At 42.9% G+C, this 21,230-nt stretch overlaps 1 protein-coding gene and 1 pseudogene across 1 annotated transcript in view; both read left to right on the top strand.

Annotated features, from left to right (window-relative positions):
- Positions 1–21,230, top strand: part of LOC121293686 (ran GTPase-activating protein 1-like) — a 468,446-nt gene that overhangs the window by 357,935 nt on the left and 89,281 nt on the right. The gene's annotated exons all lie outside the window — the stretch shown is intronic.
- LOC121293797 lies at positions 15,124–15,495 on the top strand (annotated as a pseudogene).

Raw genomic sequence — 21,230 nt, forward strand, 5'->3', positions numbered from 1 at the left:
TTCCACCCATAGCCGTCAGCCTCAGAGACAGGAATGCTTATTGAGCTCACAGACTGAGTGTGAATGAATTTCTGACATGATATCACTTTGGGCTCTTTGGTGCAGTGGAATTCCAGAGAAGGATTGCTGTTCCCTGTCCTCCTGTGGATAAACACTGCAGAAGAAAAAAATACTTTTTGAATTTCTGATCCATTTACTTTTATTTGCTTATTTAAATCATGAAGTATTTTTCTTGTTATTTTTGATAACTGGTAGCACTCTTACCTCTGTGTCAGAAGATTTGGGTTTAAGTCCCATTTCAGAGACTTGAACACAAAAATCCAGGCTGACACTCTGTAAAGGGTTAACATTAAGAGCACCTGATACTGATGTAACTACTGATGTAACTGTGATGCAATGTCCCATGATTAGGCGACTTAGATCTAGTGGGGAGCAGAAGTCTAATCTCATGTAGAGTACTGAGATGTATATAGATTTGTAAATAAACAGGAATAGTTTTTACAGATAATAGTCTATGGTAGCATTCTTAGAGTAACAGGCAAACCCTAGAGAAACATCATTTAGATCCTGAACCCATGACAAAACATGGTGGCAGGTGACAGTTTCTGTCGACTGTTCATGTGTACCATCCGAAACATCATGGCAGCAGGCGGAGTGTAAAGACTCAGAAAAACTCTAAGAGAGAACTGCAGACCTAAGAGACCTCTGAATCCTTGGAAGAGGACAAAATAAAAAGATTGAAAAAAGATTGAAGAAATCACCTGAGAACAGAGCATCGTGGGTGCTGCAGATGCAAGCAGACACACAGACCTGGAGCCCAGACAGCAGTGAGTACAGATCATAGTCAAACAGCCAAACTACTGAAGCAGCAACAGATCCAGAGCTTAGAGTAAGCATGGAGTCTACATTGTTACTCCCAGAACTGTTCCAAAATGCAGAAGGCTCAGAGTGAACTCAACACTGGGACAATTGGAGGAAGAGATTCTCCAGATACAGGACGGCTTCAGGTTTGCATACGAAGGAACAGAAGGATCAGGTCAATACTTTAGTCTACCCAGTAGGGGCCATAGCAGATGGTGCTATTGTAAAACAGGACATCAATAAGCAAAATCCATGTGAATCTATGATCTGTACATGCTCACAGAAAGTTGTGACTGTGAGATCCTCAGAGCTGAATTAATATGCTATTGTATAGTGTTTGGGGTTGTAGATGAAACCCTATCTGATGTTTTTGAAAATGAGGGAAGATTTAACTCTCAAAAAGGCAGTACAAATAGCATGACAGACTAAGCCTAGGAAGCAAAACAGGGCAATTGTTCATGGGGAAAGTAGTGTCCCTTGGAAAAAAAAATTGATAACATTCAATATCTAGAACAAAAAAGAGAAAAACACAGTGAAAAACAAGCCCGCAAAATTGGAAAAAAGTGTGTCAGCCGCCATCCTGTGATGCTCTCAGTGTGACGGAAGCAGGGAAGATTGTCCAGCAGGGGAGCTGAGAGCCACGACTGTGGGAAGTTAGGACATTTTTAAATAGTTTGCAGATCCAAAGTGGCTATAGCTCATAGGAAGCAAAAGAAGATAACAACAAAACCAAGTAAAATCCAAGTGGAAGAGCCACAGAAAAAGCAAATAACCTTCCTAGGAGAAGTTAACAAAACAGAAAATAATTATTGGAGCATTAAGTTAGAAGTTGATGGTCAAAGCACAGAATTTCAAGCTAGATATTGGGCCAGGTGTTTCAGTGTTATTTGATGAAATTAATTGGCTTAAAAATATCATCCAGTTGCAAGGTCCAGGAGGGAATACATTAAAAGTAATAGGCCGACACTTGGCAAGATTAAGATACAAGGATAAAGAAATTGTGGAACCCCTGTATGTGATGAAGAACTGGAAGTATTCATTACTAAGCAGAAAAGTATGCTTGCAATTGAGGCTCGTTTACAAGGTTGATGAAATTGCTGACAAGCAGTTCAGTAAAGTATTCAGGAATTGAATTTCCATCCCTACTTTCAGGCTTAGGAAATCTGAAAATACAACATCATATGACCCTAAGGGTGGATGCTAAGCCAATATGTCTCTTCACAGTGAGGAAGGTCCCTCACCCACTCTTAGACAAAGTCATGTGCGAAATTGAACATCTCTCATCTCTCCAGTAACCATACCGACAATGTGGTGTTCTGGGATGGTCACAGTACCAAAGCCTATTGGTTCAGTCAGAATCTGCATTGTCTTGACTCAATTTAAACAAGTCAGTAGAGAGCGTAAGAGCCACCTGATGAAATCAGTGGGTGAAAGTCTCGCCAAATTAGCAAAAAGCACCCTCTTCACAAAATTGGATGCTAACAGAAGCTTTTGGCAGTTGCCTCTGGACAAAGAATCCTGGTTGCTAACGACTTTTATCACCCCATGTGGTTGTTATTGTTTTAACAGGTTACCATTCGGAATTGCTTCTGTACCTGAGGTATTCCAAAGAATGATGCCTCAGATCCTGGAAGGCATGGAAGGAGTAATTGCCATATGGATGACATTCTTGTGCATGGTTCACCGAGGGAAGAACATGACCATCATGTAAGAATGGTCTTCAAAATTCTACAAGAAGCAGGTTTGACATTAAATGACAAATGTGAATTTGCAAAGCCTATGATAAAATTCTTAGGCCACATTGTGCAAGCTTTGGGAAGTACAGCTGAGCCACAGAGAACCAAGGACACTAAAGAGCCCCCACAGCCAAAAACATCACAGAATTACAGAGATTCCTTGGCATGGTAAAGCAAATAGGCAAGTTCCTACCAAACTTGGTGGAAATCAATGAGCCGTAATGACAGCTATTGAGACAAGGTCAACAGCGTTGCTGGAACGTTGACCAGAAATTGCTTTTGACAAGATCTCCTAGTAACATTAGAAATTCCAGCACACTACGATCCAGAGTTGCCAACAATTATTGCAGCGGATGCATCATCTAGGGCCTTGGGCACAGTACTGTTTCAAATTCAAAAAAATGGACAAAGAAGACCAGTGTGCCTCAAGGTCTCTCACAGACATGGAAGAGATATGCAACTATTGAGAAAGAAGCATTAGTAGCCACATGAGCCTGCAAGAAGTTCTCTGTTTATGTCACAGAATCAAGGTTTGAATTTGAAACCGACCACAAACCTTTGGTTACTCTCCTTATCATAGAGGAAAATGCGTAAGTGCTGCCTAGAATACAACATTTTAGACTGAGACTCATGAGATACAATTCATTTACTGAGTAAGTTAAAGGGAAGTACCAGACAATAGCAGATGCATTATCAGGAAAGCCAGTGGATGAAGTCAACCTGGAAGATTTAAATTTTATTGAGGAAGTAGAAGCAAAGACTTCACTTATTACCAAACACTTACCAGCCGCTGAGAAGAGATTACAAAAGATTAAGCAAACACAACAGCAGGATGACGAGTGCATCAAAATAAAAGACTATTGCCAGAATGGATGACCAGAGTACAATCCAAATAATCCAGTACTTTGCCAGTACTTCAAACAAAGAAAACGTCTCTCAATCATTGATGATTTCTTAGTTTTTAATGACAGATTAGTCATCCCTGAAACACTTCAACTCGACATTCTTCAGAAAATCCATCAAGGTCACTTGGGAAAAGCAAAATGCAGAGCAAGAGACCAATAGTTAATTTGATAGCCAGGTATCAGCTACTCCATTGAAGAGTTAATCACAAATTGCCTTACGTGAGCAGTGCATTGCCAGCAGCAAAGCAAACCATTTGCACCCTTTACCTTTCTTCAGAGGCCATGGGATCACCTGGGAATAGATTTATTTGGGTTTAATGACAAAGTTTTCATCTGAAGTGTATAGACTGCGTAGCACCATGGCGGAGGCAGTCATTACATCACTAAGAAGAATCTTCACGAGACATAGCATCCTGGACGTAGGATGTAAGACAACAGTCAGTTTGCTAACAAACTGTTCCATAACTTTACAAAGGAATATGGTTTCATGCAGGTGACAAGTTCACCTAGATATCCTCAGTCAAATGGAAAAGCAGAAAGAGAAGTTCAAACAATCAAAGAATCGATGAAAAAGGATGAAGATATTAACTTAGCCCTTCTTAACTATAGAACCTCACCGCTAAAAATCAGGTTCTCGCCATCAGAACTATTGATGGGAAGATGGCTAGAAACACAACTTCCAGCTCTCCAACAAACGCTACAACCTAACATTGCCCCAGATGATTGTGAGAGAGTTAGGAAGTGTGAGGAACAACAAAGAGACAGGCAAGCTCATAATTTCAGCTTCAGGCACAGAGCACGAGACTGGAAAGTGCAACAGTCCAGGGAGAGAGTGTGGATACGAGATCAACAAAAAGATGACATTCTAATAGGAAGAGCTCCACAACTGAGATCTTTTGAACTGAGATGGACAAGAGAAATAGCAAAAGGAACCAATAAGCCTTGATATCATTGGGAAGGAAGCCAATGGAACCTTGACGTACTATTTTAGATCCGGGTGGAGACAAGGAACTAGAAACAAGCAGAAACTCTACAACCACCCAGGTGGAAGACAGTCCAATTGACCAACAAGAGAGTATAGTTTGTATTCAAAGTCTAAATGAAATGAGGATGAAATCAGGGAAATTGGTCAAGGCACCTGAGAGACTAACCCTGTGAAAGGGGAGATGTAGGAGTATGTATATAGTACGGACAAAGACTTAGGGGGAAATGTAGAGTAAAGGGTTAACATCAGGAGCACCTGATACTGATGTAACTACTGATGTAACTGCAATGCAATGTGACATGACTAAGTGACAGATTTGGTGGGAAGCAGAAGTACAACTTTGTGTAGAGTACTGAGATGTATATAGATCTGTAAATAAACAAGAATGTTTTTTTACAAATAACAGTCAATGGTAGTATTCTTAGGGTAACAGACAATCACTAAAGAAACCCCACCTAGACCCTGAACCCAAGGCGAAAGACGCTCCAGTGCAGTACCAAGGGAGTATGGTGCTCTCGAAGGTGCCTTTTTTATATATGAGACATTAATCCGAAGCCCTGTCTGCTCTCTCAGCTGGACGTAAAAGATCCCATTACATAATTTCAAAGAAGAAAGGGGCAGTTATCTCTGGTGTCCTGACCAATATTTATCCCTCAATCAACATCACACAAACAGATCAATTATTCTTTCCCACATTGTGGTTTGTGGGAGCTAGCTGTGTGCAAATTGGTTGCTGTGTTTCCTACATTACAACAGTGACTATAGTTCAAATGGTACTTCATTGACTGCAGAAGTTCTTTTGAGGTGTCGAGGTTGTGAAACTTGCTATATAAATGCAGATTCCTTTTTTTCCTCTTAATAACTTAAGGAGAAGCATTATTTTTACAAGTTTAGGGATTTTTTTCCAGTGCTATGGTGCTACTCACATATTACATTTCAGGATATGGTCATACTGCCCAATGTTTAACTATACATGAACCTAATCCAGGGCATGTAACATGGTCATTGCCTGGCACTTGTGTGTGTCAAATGTTATTCGCGACTTCTGAGCTCAAGCCTGAAGGTTGTCGGGATTTGGTTGTATGCAGGCACAGATTGGTGCATTGAAATCCAATGTGTAGATCAGGTTCAAGAAATAAGGGTTCCTCCTCATCGCAATGCAACATTTCCTAGGAAGGCTGACAAGGTACAAGGGAGACTTACTAGAATGGTACCAGAGATACAGTACTTCAGTTATGTGGAGTGACTAGAGAAGCTGGAGTTGTTCTCCTTTTATACATGTCCCCCAACCCTCCACATACCTCTTTCCAAAGGCACTGAAGGCCAGATACAAACTGTTAAGCTGCTTTGTTTCAAAGAACCAGCACAGGTATGATCGGCTGAATGGTCTCCTTCTGTACTGTAAGATTCTATGGATTGGATTTTAAATTACCTGACCCACCTGGAGAGGGTGGGGAAAGTTCGCTAAGGAGAAAGGAGTTAGTAAGGGGAGGAGGTTCAGTAAGAGCTGGGGGGGGCTTTGTGAGGCCTGGGAGCTTAATAAGGGGAGGAGGGTTCAGTAAGGGAAGCGGGGGCTGAATAAGAGGAAGGGATCCTGAAAAATGGGATTCTCTTGCATGCTTTGGAATTTTAATATTTACGGTGACAACCAGTCTCCCTGGAGTAGGTTGGTTTCCCATGAACCATCCCATCTCTGTTAACAGTGAAAGTGGGTGGTTGCAGATTGGTTTGGGTCAACTTCAGGTTTGTAACACTTTAACCTTCTACTCAAATTAAACCTGTCTGCTCTTTGAGTTTAAAGCTCCTCACTATGATTCAAGTATTTATCCAATTCCTTTTAGAAAGCAGTTCCACATCCCTTCCAGGCAGTTCATTGCAGGTCATAATAATTCACTGTGTACATAAAAATTCTCCTCATCTCCGCTCTGGTTCTTTTGCAAGTTGCTTTAAAACTGTGGCCCTTGGTTAACAACTCTCCTACCTGTGGAAACTGTTTCTCCCTATCTCCTCCAGATATAAAGACCTCCATAATTTTTAACGCCTCTATTACTTCTCCACTTAACATTCTCTGCTGTAAAGAGAACAACCCCAGCTTTTCTGCTCATGACACATAACTGAAGTATCTCATCCCTGGTACCATTCCAGTAAATCTACTTTGCACCTTCTCCGCAATCTTGTCACCTTCTTGTTATGGCACAGCCGATGGTAAATACTGAGCTGCTCAAATCCCAAAGGGAAACTTGAAACAACTGCCACAACTGTTTTTCAATTTATATATATTTCGAGATGTGTGCCTTGAATTCAGTAGTAATAAGACCACTGAGTCTTATAGGTTTCTTACAAAGCTAACTTAAACATTTATTAATAAAAAATGATTAAGCACATACATAAGTTTACAAATTACTACTATAATAACTCCTAGCCCCCTAGTTAATCTAACTCCCAGTCACATCTCTGTTAAGGCAACAGTAAAACACACAGAGGTTAGGAGACCCAGGCAAAGTAACACGATACCCTGAACTGTCAAATTCAAAGTGAGTTTTTTTCAGCTTCAGTTCCTTGAAGACAGCAGCTTGAGGCTTAGATACTGGGGGCTTTTCTCTCCTTTATACATATTTCCCCCTTTTGAATGTAAATTCTCATTGTTTCACTATGTCTTTGGACTTTACCTCTCTAATAATAAAAATCTATCATAGTACCAATCTTACCAGTAATCCCTGGGAGAAATAAACACACTGTTTCTTAATTTCTCCTGGCTAGGTGTAACATTTCACCTCCGCTTTTGAATTCAAGCTACTCTGGTTTATTTAAAAATACAAATGTTCCCTTTGACACCTCCCATTCTACAACTTCAACCATGTTTACCTATTTAACATTTCAAACTTAGCTTCTCTTCTGACACATCAAAGCCTTCAGACCAGCTGCCTTTAATTCAATATAGTTCCCCCCCCCGACTACACACACACATTATTTCTATCCTTACAATAAATTCCAAACATTATGAAAATTATTATATTTTCCTGACATTTCTGAGGAAGTGTTGGCATTCATTGTGATGAAGATGAGGAGCCCAGGTACAGACTGTATTTCTGTTCATGTGACCCCATTATTTGGGAATAGAGTATTTGTGGTGTAAGCTCTTTCTTGACCCTGATCTACACATTGGATTCCAATCCTTCAGACCATTCTGTACCTGTATGCAGCAAAACCCTGACAACATTCAGGCTTGAGCTAGGTGGCAAATAGCATTTGTGCCACACAAGTGCCAGGCAATGACCATCATCAAAAAGAGAGACTCTAACCACCATCCCTTGACATTCAATGGCATTAGCATCACTGAATCCCCCACTATCAACATCCTGGGGTTACCATTGACCAGAAAATTAACTGATTAGCAGATTTGATAAGGGAGCTTAAGGTGAAGGAACCCTTAGGAGGAAGTGACCATAATATGATAGAATTTACCCTGCAATTTGAGAGGAAAAAGCTGCAATCAGATGTAACAGTATTACAGTTGAATAAAGGCAACTACAGAGGCATGAGGGAGGAGCTGGCCAGAATTGACTGGGAGATGAGCCTAGCAGGAAAGACAGTGGAACAGCAATGGCAGGAGTTTCTGGGAGTAATTTGGGAGACACAGCAAAAATTCATCCCAAGGAAGAAGAAGCATACTAAAGGGAGGACGAGGCAACCATGGCTGACAAGAGAAGTCAGGGACAGCATAAAAGCTAAAGAGAAAGCATATAATGTGGCAAAGAGCAGTAGGAAACCAGGGGATTGGGAAGCCTACAAAGACCAACAGAGGACAACTAAAAAAGAAATAAGGTGAGAGAAGATTAAATATGAGGGTAAACTAGCCAGTAATATAAAGAAGATTGCAAGAGATTTTTTAGATATATAAAGGGTAAGAGAGAGGCAAAAGTGGACATTGAGCCGCTGGTAAATGACGTTGGAGAAGTAGTAGTGGGGAAACAAAGAAATGACAGAGGAACTGAATAGGTACTTTGCGTCAGTCTTCACGGTGGAAGACACGAGTAACATCCCCAAAGTTCAAGAGAGTCGGGGGGCAGAGGTGAGAATGGTGGCCATTACCAAGGAGAAGGTGCTAGGAAAACTGAAAGGTCTGAAGGTGGATAAATCACCTGGACCAGATGGATTACACCCCGGAGTTCTGAAGGAGATAGCTGAAGAGATAGTGGAGGTGTTAGTGGTGATCTTTCAGGAATCACTCGAGTCAGGGAAGGTCCCAGAGGACTGGAAAATCACTAATGTAACCCCCTTGTTTAAGAAGGGACTGAGGCAAAAGACGGGAAATTACAGGCCGATTAGCCTGACCTCGGTTCGTTGGTAAGATTTTAGAGTCCATTATTAAGGATGAGATTTCAGAATACTTGGAAGTGCATGGTAAAATCGGGCAAAGTCAGCATGGTTTCATCAAGGGGAGGTCATGCCTGACAAATCTGCTAGAATTTTTTGAGGAGGTAACGAGTAGGTTAGACAAAGGAGAGCCAATGGATGTTATCTACTCAGACTTCCAGAAGGCCTTTGACAAGGTGCCGCACAGGAGGCTGCTTAGTAAGATAAGAGCCCATGGTGTTAGAGGCAAGATACTAGCATGGATAGAAGATTGGCTGTCTGGCAGGAGGCAGAGAGTGGGGATAAGGGGGTCCTTCTCAGGATGGCGGCTGGTGACTAGTGGAGTTCCGCGGGGGTCAGTGTTGGGACCACAACTTTTCACTTTATATATTAATGATCTAGATGAAGGAACTGAGGGCATCCTGGCTAAGTTTGCAGATGATACAAAGATAGGTGGAGGGACCGATAGTATTGAGGAGGCAGGGAGGCTGCAGAAGGATTTGGACAGGTTAGGAGAATGGGCAAAGAAGCAGCAGAAGGAATACAACTTGGGCCAGTGTGAGGTCATGCACATTGGTAGGAAGAATAAAGGCATAGACTATTTTCTAAATGGGGAGAGAATTCAGAAATCTGGAGTGCAAAGGGACTTGGGAGTCCTAGTCCAGGATTCTCTTAAGGTTAACTTGCAGGTTGAGTCAGTAGTTAGGAAGGCAAATGCAATGTTGGCATTTATTTCAAAAGGACTAGAATATAAAAGCAGGGATGTGCTGCTGAGGCTTTATAAGGCCCTGGTCAGACCACACTTAGAATATTGTGAGCAATATTGGGCTCCATATCTCAGGAAGGATGTTCTGGCCCTGGAGAGGGTCCAGAGGAGGTTCACGAGAACGATCCCAGGAATGAAGGGCTTAACATATGAGGAACGTTTGGGGACTCTGGGTCTATACTCGATGGAGTTTAGAAGGATGAGGGGGGACCTGATTGAAACTTACAGAATACTGAAAGGCCTGGATAGAGTGGACGTGGGGAAGATGTTTCCATTAGTAGGAGAGACTAGGACACGAGGGCACAGCCTCAGAGTAAAGGGAAGACCTTTTAGAACAGAGATGAGAAGAAACTTCTTTAGCCAGAGAGTGGTGAATCTATGGAATTCATTGCCACAGAAGGCTGTGGAGGCCAGGTCATTGAATGTATTTAAGACCGAGATAGATAGGTTCTTGATTGGTAAGGGGATCAAAGATTACAGGGAGAAGGCGGGAGAATGAGGTTGAGAAACTTATCAGCCATGATTGAATGGCGGGGCAGACTCGATGGGCTGAATGGCCTAATTTCTGCTCCTATGTCTTATGGTCTTATGGACCAGACGCATATATACAAGAACAGGTCAGAGGCAAGGAATGCTGCAACAAGTAACTCACCTCCTGACTCCCCAAAGCCTGTCCACCATCTACAACGCACAAGTTAGGAACATGATGGAATACTCTACACTTGCCCGGATAAGTGCAGCTCCAATAATGCTCAAGAAGCTTGACACCATCCAGAACAAAGCAGCGCGCTTGATTGGCACTTCATCCACCACCTTAAACTTTCACTCCCTCCACCACCAACACAGTGACAGCAGTGTGTACCATCTACAAGATGCACTGCAGAAACTCACCAAGGCTCCTTTGACAGCATCTTCCAAACCCACGACCTCTACCATCTAGAAGGACAAGGGCAGCAGACACATAGGAACATCACCACCTGGAAGTTCCCCTCCGAGCCACTCACCATCCTGACTTTGAAATATATCACCGTTCCTTCACTGCCGCTGGGTCAAAATCCTGGAATTTCCTCCCTAACAGACTGTGGGTTAACCACACCACATGGACTGCAGTTTTTCAGGCAGGTGTCTCATCACCATCTTCTCAGGGGCAATTAGAGATGGGCAATAAATGCTGGCCTAGCCAGCAACACCCATGTCCCAAGAATAGATAAATAAAACCTTCCCTTTCACTCTCTTTGGGTAGAATTGCAGTAAGCCAAATCCTTTCTGAGTCACTCTATTGTCACAGAATACCAATGAACCAAATGCCTACCAATATATGTCAACCACAAAGAATTACTGAGCTAAGCTTATACTGTTGCTCGATTATTCAGTGGTTAATGCTTAGCAATTATTTTATTGTAGAGGCTGAGAACACTTTGGCAATATCATTGTTTTAGTATAAAGTGCACAGTTTCGTTCAATGATCTGTGCTACTTTTGATGGGATTGGATAATCATGTGGATTTTAGGACACAGATTTCCACTGGCTCTTTTATCTGTAATTTAAGAACGTAAGAAATAGGAAGAGAAGTAGGCCATCCCACCCCTCGAGCCTGTTCCGCCATTCAGTATGGTCATGGCTGATCTTCTGCCTCAATTCCACTTTCTGCCTGCTCCCTATATCCCATGATGCCCTGAGTCCAAAATTCTGTCAATCCCAATCTTAAATATATTCAACAATGGAGAATCCACATCTCTCTGTGGCAGAGAATTCCCAAGATTCACAACCGTTTGAGGCTTATGGGGAAAGAACAGGGGTGTGGGACTAATCAAATAGATCTTCAAAGAGCCAGCACAAGCATTAAGGGTCACATGGCATTCCTATTGTTCTGGAAGGTTCTATGGTATTATACTGTCTAGAAGACCCTAGGTTTGAAATTATCGACGGTGTTGGGTTAGTTTAAGCTAGTGGGAGATTAACATTTGCCCACAGTTCTCCTGGGCAAGGGAAAGGGGTAAAATCAGCAATCCTGATTGCTATCCATTTTTTTTCTGAATGGTTGTGTGAGGCAATTGGGTGGCATTAGATTAAGATACAGCTCTGTGTTTGCTTCAGTCAGCCACCTCTCACCACTCTTCCACCTAGACTCTCATACAGTCACTTTCTGACATTCTCACTTATTCCCGAAGTAGCAGTTGGGGGAAGTACCAGAGGGCAGTGAATTCCTATGGAGGTGGAGCCCCCACACAGGTCAATTCTTTCAGGAGAGGACACTTGTCCAGAGGAGGGGGTGGGGGGTGTATGGGGGAGAGGGGCATGTATCGGGGGGGTGGGTGCTGCAGGTTGGTGGGGGAGGTTGGGGGTTGAGAGGTGACACAGGGATAGTTTGGGAAAACGTGGTTAAAAATGTTCAACTTGCACCATCCCATCGACTCCAGTTTCCTGCTCCTGCATTGCCTTAAAGAAAATAAAAGACACCAAATGTTCTTGTTTTCTCACAGGCAGCTGCTTTGACTTTCACATCTATTGTTAATCCTGTTTGTATTTCTGTCTGTGTAGGCCTGAGCTGCGCTGGTGAGTCTGATGCATTTCACATCAGTGTTTTATTCGGTACAAGTCTCTGTGGATTAGTTACAGACCCAGCTGCAGGATACGGCAGACTGAAATGTACTTGACCACGTTGATTCTGAAGCTGGAGGGAGGGGTATTGATGGGGAACGTGCCCGTTTTAAATTCAGGTGCTTGTCTCGTAGTTGTAGAGAGTATTCTATAAGGAATTTGAGGCAGGAAGCCAGACAAAACCCAGCCTGGCATAATGCAAGGTGAATGTGTGTGATCAAGAATGTCACATGTTTATCAATGTGACAGTAACATTCTGTAAGAAAGGGAGAGTGAGAGTGTGAGACGGGGATGGGGGTGGTGGTGGGGCAGTGTATAATGCAGTGCTTCACAACAACCTAGAGCCGTAGCATAGTGCGTAGCTCCACATGCGGTAAACTTGCCATTTAACACAAGCAGTGAGCCAAGCTAACACTTGGCAATAATGCCGGCTGCATGATATTAAGGCTAGTGCTTACACATGCTGTGCACGCACTGCCTGCTTTCTCAGAGCTGCCTGCCTGTTAGAACCATGGATAACGTGCTTAAGGAGCATGTTTAAAATATATTTATATCTTAACCGTGGGCTACTGGACGTCTCCGAAAGGACTCTGTACAAACTGGTTGGTGTTCCCGTACTGACTTGAGTCTGCCCTACCATAGAAAGGGCCCCATTCTGAACCTGATATCCTTTCCTCCTGCAGTTACATTTACATTTCAGTTATTCTGCTCCTTAACAGTCTCCTTTGACTTATAAACAAAGACTTACAACCTCAGAATGTCCCAAAGCACTATATCACCAATGAAGTACGAGTCACTGTTATGTAGGAAACACCATAGCCAATTTGGACACAGCAAACTCCCACAGCCTTCTGATAATGACCAGATGACCTGTTTCGGTGATGTTGACTGAAGGATAAATAATGGGCCAGGACACTGGGGAGAATTATCCTGCTCTTCTTCGAAATAGTGCCATGGGATATTTTACGTTCATTGAGAGGGGCAGACAGGATGTTAGTTTAATATCTCATCCAAAAGACCAATATCTCTGACGGTGCGGCACAGTTTGGAGACAATTATGACAGTCATTTTGTGCACAGTATGATCCCACAAGCAGCGATAATTTTAACTACTCAAACTGCTAGGAAACTTGTTCTGCTGGGAAGAACACAGCTGGCAGCATCCTAGATTGGATATTAATGTATAACATAGTCACCCCCGTGGTAATTTACTATTTGATTACATAAAGTGGGGTATGTGTGTATAAAGATTCACAGTCCCTCCTCTATCTTTAACTTATTTACATGTCCCAATCCAGGGATATAACAGCAAAATGGGTCATTATTTACCCTGTTGGGGTTATACTAAATACCCTACTTTGCATTTATTTTATTTTATTATGTAAACTGTAATTATCTTGCTGGCTTGCTCAATGCAGTAAGACGATTGCGCTGCCATATTCGTGTGCTGAACACGTCTTACTCTGTTGCACTTTTCGAACAAGCATCCTGCTTTCGGGTACAGTAATTCCTTGTTTTGACATGTGTTTGATCTATATTGTTCCCACAATGACAAACAGGAGAGAACTGCCATCGAAAGGCATGATGTGTACAGGTTTCTTATTGAACAAAGGCAGCAATTGGTGAAATATGCAATGCAAGGTTAGGAGGAAAAAACAAAAGGTTTAACAGCAGTTCCTGCTGAAGTTCATGGTCCTCTGATTGGAACAGGAAAGCTCATTGCTTTTTATGTAAAATTCTACTCTTGAACAGAAGCATCTGCTGACTACAAATCCACCGGCCTCCAATATCACTACCTGCAACATTCTGTGTCATACATTAACACAGAAGATGAGTGGTGTCTCTGAATGACTCAGAATACAGTGACCTAGTTGAGGGATTCAGGAGAGGACTTCTGTGATTGATGATTCAGGCACATTATATGGGCTGTCGAGGCTCGTACTTGAATTATGGGCAAAGGAACAGATGGTGATAGGTACCTGGGGAATAGAACAACACCAAGGAGGGGAAAAAGTCCTGAATCTTCAGTAATATTCTGGTCTGTAACTCACCCCCAGATATCAGTTATTCACACACAAAACCTGCCAAACCCCTCGATTAGATTCCAGTCGGTAACTCACTCCCGGGTATCTGTTAATCTATATATAAACCCCATGAACCCCTCGATTAGATTTCAGCCTGTAACTCACTGCCAGGTATCTGTTATTCTATATTTATGAACCAAAGGAACGAGATCTTTCCAGTCCCACCAGCCTGCCCTCCTCTTTTACTTAGGTGTCGTTTGCTCTCTGTGCAAAGTAGACAATTTTATTTTTCTGAGATGCTTTGCTGAGTTTTGGGACCATTTGATTTCAGCAGCAGTTGTCAGTGTGGACGCTGATTGCAGGATCCTGCCTTGTTGTTGATGCAGGAACACGTTCACATTGAAGAATTAGTGATTGTCCTCTCAAGTTAATTAGGATATAACTTACACTGGTTTACTGGATAATCTTGAGGTATGTGTATCATATAGCACTTACTTGAGGCAGCGTTAATGGGTATTGAGTTAATCAGGACATGTACTCAAACATTGATTTATCCTGTATGCAGTCTATGGTGCTGGAGCAATTGGTTTCTAATCATTATGAAGAGATTGCAGAGGGCGGGGTAGGTGCAGAGAAAAAGAAGAGATAAGATTAGTCAATCAGAATATTTAGAAAGGTGGGAATATTAAAAACAAAATAAGACACAGACTGGGATTTTTGTCTTCCCAAGTGGCAGTCTTGCAAGCGGAGGAGTGGAAGCTCGTAAAATGTCCAAAGTTGTCCTACCATGGGATTATTTTTCTAGCTGAAGGAATGCTCACCTGCTGACCAGAGGCTAATTTAAATAATTAATGGGCCAATTGACAGCCTTTTTCCCAGACTATGTGAACATGCCTCCTAAAGATGACAAGAAGAAGAAAGATGGGGGCAAAGGGGGCAAACAGGATAAAGATCCAGTAAACAAGACTGGAGGCAAGGCCAAGAAGTGATCAAAAGGAAAAGTAAGGGACAAGGTGAACAACTTGGTCCTGTTTGACAAAGCCACATATGATAAACTGTTGAAAGTGCTACCAAAGTACAAACTCATCACGCCTGCAGTCGTCTCTGAAAGACTAAAGATCAGAGGTTCTCTGGCCAGGGCTGCCCTGCAGCGGCTGCTTGCGAAAGGTGTGATCAGGCTGGTGTGTAAACACAGAGCACAGGTCATTTACACACAAAACCCCAAAGGAGGGGATTCACCTGCTGCTGCAGATGACACGTAAACAAGTTCTGCAATGGACCCCAAGTGAGGATATTTAGATACAAGTATTTTGACACTGGAGGAGTGAACCCACTGTTGCCTGACATTGCCTCCCAGCAGCTTCCTGGGGATTGGGGCCTTCGTTTCCGGCCCAGGGATGGAGTCCCCAGTGGTCATGGCCGTCCCAGCAGAGTCTATGCTGCCCCGCTGAAAAGGTTCCCCCTTCAATCGCCAGGGCCTGCCCATGTGACCTTGGCTCAGCTGCAAATGTACATGTCCTCCAGCTCTCCACATATCCTTAGCTGTGGCCACCTCTCTTAGTGCTATTGCTGAGGCTTCAGACTGTCAGCCCTCTAATTTGGAGTTGCTGATCCAACTAACTACCTGTGCGGGCTCTGGACTCACATTCGGTCCTGACATCAGGACTCACGCTGTGCTGGGACAATCCTGGCCGATGTCTTTTGTATTTAGAAGCCTAAGGACCCATAACCCATAGCTTAGAAAATCAACAGCAGAGGGCAAGACCACAAGCTCTTAAGAAATAAAGGTAATAAAGGTATGCTGGTGGCCATAAGGGGAGGTTGGGAGTGGCGGTGACGTTGATTATAAGATGGGGGGGTGATGGTGATTATAAGATGGGGGTGATGGTGATTATAATATGGGGGTGATGGTGATTATAAGATGGGGGGGTGATGGTGATTATAAGATGGGGGGGTGATGGTGATTATAAGATGGGGGGGTGACGGTGATTATAAGATGCGGGGTGATGGTGATTATGAGATGGGGGGTGATGGTGATTATGAGATGGGGGGGTGATGGTGATTATAAGATGGGGGGGTGACGGTGATTATAAGATGGGGGCAACGGTGATTATAAGATGGGGGGGTGATGGTGATTATAAGATGGGGGGGTTCGTTGATTATAAGATTGGGGGGGGTGATGGTGATTATAAGATGGAGGGTGACGGTGATTATAAGATGGGGGGTTTGGTGATTATAAGATGGGGGGTGATGGTGATTATAAGATGGGGGGTGATGTTGATTATAAGATGGGGGGTGATGGTGATTATAAGATGGGGGGATGACAGGATTATAAATTGGGGGGTGACGGTGATTATAAGATGGGGGTGATGGTGATTATAAGATGGGGGGTGACGGTGATTATAAGATGGAGGAGTGATGGTGATTATAAGATGGGAGGTGACGGTGATTATAAGATGGGGCTGACGGTGATTATAAGATGTGGGGTGACGGAGATTATAAAATGGGAGGTGACGATCATTATAATTGGGGGGTGATGGTGATTATAAGATGGGGGGTGATAGTGATTATAAGATGGGGGTTGATGGTGATTATAAGATGGGGGGTGATGGTAATTATAAGATGGGGGGTGATGGTGATTATAAGATGGTGGGGTGACAGCGATTATAAGATGGGGGGTGATGGTGATTATAAGATGAGGGGGTGATGGTGATTACAAGATGGGGGTTGATGGTGATTATAAGATGGGGGGTGATGGTGATTATAAATTGGGGGCTGATAGTGATTATAAGATGGGGGTTGATGGTGATTATAAGATGGGGGGTGATGGTGATTATAAGATGGGGGGTGATGGTGAATATAAGATGGGGGTGATGGTGATTATAAATTGGGGGGTGATGGTGATTATAAGATGGGGGGTGATGGTGATTATAAGATGGGGGGTGATGGTGATTATAAGATGGTGGGGTGACAGCGATTATAAGATGGGGGGGTGATGGTGATTATAAGATGGGGGGGTGATGGTGATTACAAGATGGGGGTTGATGGTGATTATAAGATGGGGGGTGATGGTGATTATAAGATGGGGAGTGACGGTGATTATAAAATGGAAGGTGACGGTGATTATAAGATTAGGGGTGACGGTGATTATAGGTTGGGGGGGTGAGGGTGATTATAAGATGGGGGTGATGGTGACTATAAATTGGGGAGGGGTGATGGTGAATATAAGATGGGGGATGATGGTGACTATAAATTGGGGGGGTGATGGTGACTATCAATTGGGGGGTGATGGTGATTATAAATTGGGGGGTGATGGTGATTATAAGTTGGGGGGTGATTGTGACTATAAATTGGGGGCTGATGGTGACTATAAATTGGGGGGTGATGGTGATTATAAATTGGGGGGTGATTGTGATTATAAGTTAGGGGAGTGTTGATGATTATAAATTGAGGGGTGATGGTGATTATAAGATGGGGGGTGATGGTGATTATAAATTGGGGGAGTGATGATGATTATAAATTGGGGGGTGATGGTGATTATAAATTGGGGGAGTGATGATGATTATAAATTGGGGGGTGATGGTGATTATAAGATGGGGGGTGATGGTGATTATAAATTGTGGGAGTGATGATGATTATAAATTGGGAGGTGATGGTGATTATAAGATGGGGGGTGATGGTGATTATAAATTGGGGGAGTGATGGTGATTATAAATTGGGGGGTGATGGTGACTATAAGATGGGGGGTGATGGTGATTATAAATTGGGGGAGTGATGGTGATTATAAATTGGGGGGTGATGGTGACTATAAATTGGGGGATGATGGTGATTATAAGTTGGGGGGTGATTGTGACTATACGTTGGGGGGTGATGGTGACTATAAATTTGGGGGTGATGGTGATTATAAATTGGGGGCTGATGATGACTATAAATTGGGGGGTGATGGTGATTATAAATTGGAGGAGTGATGGTGATTATAAATTGGGGGAGTGATGATTATAAATCGGGGGGTGATGGTGATTATAAATCGGGGTGATAGTGATTATAAATCGGGGGGGTGATGGTGATTTTAAATCGGCGGGTGATGGTGAATGTAAATCGGGGGAGTGATGGTGATTATAAATTGGGGGAGTGATGGTGATTATAAATTGGGGGGTGATGGTGATTGTAAATTGGGGGAGTGATGGTGATTATAAATCGGGGGGTGATGGTGACTATAAATTGGGGGGTGATGGTGATTATAAATGAGGGGGTGATGGTGATTATAAATTGGGGGAGTGATGGTGATTATAAATTGGGGGAGTGATGGTGATTATAAATCGGGGGGTGATGGTAATTATAAATGGGGGGGTGATGGTAATTATAAATTGGGGGAGTGATGGTGATTATAAATCGGGGAAGTGATGGTGATTATAAATTGGGGGAGTGACGGTGACTATAAATTGGGGGGTGATGGTGACTATAAATTGGGGGGTGACGGTGATTACGAATTGGGGGGGTGATGGTGATTATAAGATGGGGGTGATGGTGATTATAAGATGGGGGGGTGATGGTGATTATAAGATGGAGGGTGATGGTGATTATAAATTGGGGGGGTGATGGTGATTATAAGATGGGGGGTGATGGTGATTATAAGATGGAGGGTGATGGTGATTATAAATTGGGGGGGTGATGGTGATTATAAATTGGGGGGTGATGGTGATTATAAGATGGGGGGTGATGGTGATTATAAGATGGAGGGTGATGGTGATTATAAATTGGGGGGGTGATGGTGATTATAAATTGGGGGGTGATGGTGATTATAAGATGGGGGGTGATGGTGATTATAAGATGGGGGGGTGATGGTGATTATAAATTGGGGGGTGATGGTGATTATAAATTGGGGGGTGACGGTGATTATAAGATGGAGGGTGACGGTGATTATAAGATTGGGGGGTGACGGTGATTATAAGATGGGGGTTGATGGTGATTATAAGATGGGGGGTGACGGTGATTATAAGATTGGGGGGTGACGGTGATTATAAATTGGGGGGTGATGGCGATTATAAGATGGGAGGTGACGGTGATTATAAGATTGAGGAGTGATGGTGATTATAAGATGGGGCTGACGGTGATTATAAGATGGGGGGTGACGGAGATTATAAGATGGGAGGTGACGATCATTATAATTGGGGGGTGATGGTGATTATAAGATGGGGGGGTGATAGTGATTATAAGATGGGGGGGTGATGGTGATTATAAGATGGGGGGTGATGGTGATTATAAAATGGAAGGTGACGGCGATTATAAGATTAGGGGTGACGGTGATTTTAGGTTGGGGGGGTGAGGGTGATTATAAGATGGGGGTGATGGTGACTATAAATTGGGGGGGTGATGGTGACTATCAATTGGGGGGTGATGGTGATTATAAATTGGGGGGTGATGGTGATTATAAGTTGGGGGGTGATTGTGACTATAAGTTGGGGGGTGATGGTGACTATAAGTTTGGGGGTGTTGGTGATTATAAATTGGGGGCTGATGGTGACTATAAATTGGGGGGTGATGGTGATTATAAATTGTGGGAGTGATGATGATTATAAATTGGGAGGTGATGGTGATTATAAGATGGGGGGTGATGGTGATTATAAATTGGGGGAGTGATGGTGATTATAAATTGGGGGGTGATGGTGACTATAAATTGAGGGGTGATGGTGATTATAAATTGGGGGGTGATGGTGATTATAAGTTGGGGGGTGATTGTGACTATAAGTTGGGGGGTGATGGTGACTGTAAATTTGGGGGTGATGGTGATTATAAGTTGGGGGAGTGATGATGATTATAAATTGAGGGGTGATGATGATTATAAGATGGGGGGTGATGGTGATTATAAATTGGGGGAGTGATGATGATTATAAATTGGGGGTGATGGTGATTATAAGATGGGGGGTGATGGTGATTATAAATTGTGGGAGTGATGATGATTATAAATTGGGGCGTGATGGTGATTATAAATTGGTGGAGTGATGGTGATTGTAAATTGGGGGAGTGATGGTGATTATAAATTGGGGGAGTGATGGTGATTATAAATCGGGGGGTGATGGTGATTATAAATGGGGGGGTGATGGTGATTATAAATGGGGGGGTGATGGTAATTATAAATTGGGGGAGTGATGGTGATTATAAATCGGGGAAGTGATGGTGATTGTAAATTGGGGGAGTGATGGTGATTATAAATTGGGGGAGTGATGGTGATTGTAAATTGGGGGAGTGATGGTGATTATAAATGGGGGGGTGATGGTAATTATAAATTGGGGGAGTGATGGTGATTATAAATCGGGGAAGTGATGGTGATTATAAATTGGGGGAGTGATGGTGATTATAAATTGGCGGGTGATGGTGATTGTAAATTGGGGGAGTGATGGTGATTGTAAATTGGGGGAGTGATGGTGATTATAAATTGGGGGAGTGATGGTGATTATAAATCGGGGGGTGATGGTGATTGTAAATTGGGGGAGTGATGGTGATTATAAATTGGGGGTTGATGGTGATTATAAATCGGGGGGTGATGGTAATTATAAATTGGGGGAGTGATGGTGATTATAAATCGGGGAAGTGATGGTGATTATAAATTGGGGGAGTGATGGTGATTATAAATTGGTGGAGTGATGGTGATTATAAATTGGGGGAGTGATGGTGATTATAAATTGGGGGAGTGATGGTGATTGTAAATTGGGGGAGTGATGGTGATTATAAATGGGGGGGTGATGGTAATTATAAATTGGGGGAGTGATGGTGATTATAAATCGGGGAAGTGATGGTGATTATAAATTGGGGGAGTGATGGTGATTATAAATTGGCGGGTGATGGTGATTGTAAATTGGGGGAGTGATGGTGATTATAAATTGGGGGAGTGATGGTGATTATAAATTGGGGGGTGATGGTGATTATAAGATGGGGAGTGATGGTGATTGTAAATTGGGGGAGTGATGGTGATTATAAATTGGGGGGTGATGGTGAT

This window comes from Carcharodon carcharias, chromosome 22, assembly GCF_017639515.1.
Source record: "Carcharodon carcharias isolate sCarCar2 chromosome 22, sCarCar2.pri, whole genome shotgun sequence".
NCBI classification, from domain to species: Eukaryota; Metazoa; Chordata; class Chondrichthyes; order Lamniformes; family Lamnidae; genus Carcharodon; species Carcharodon carcharias.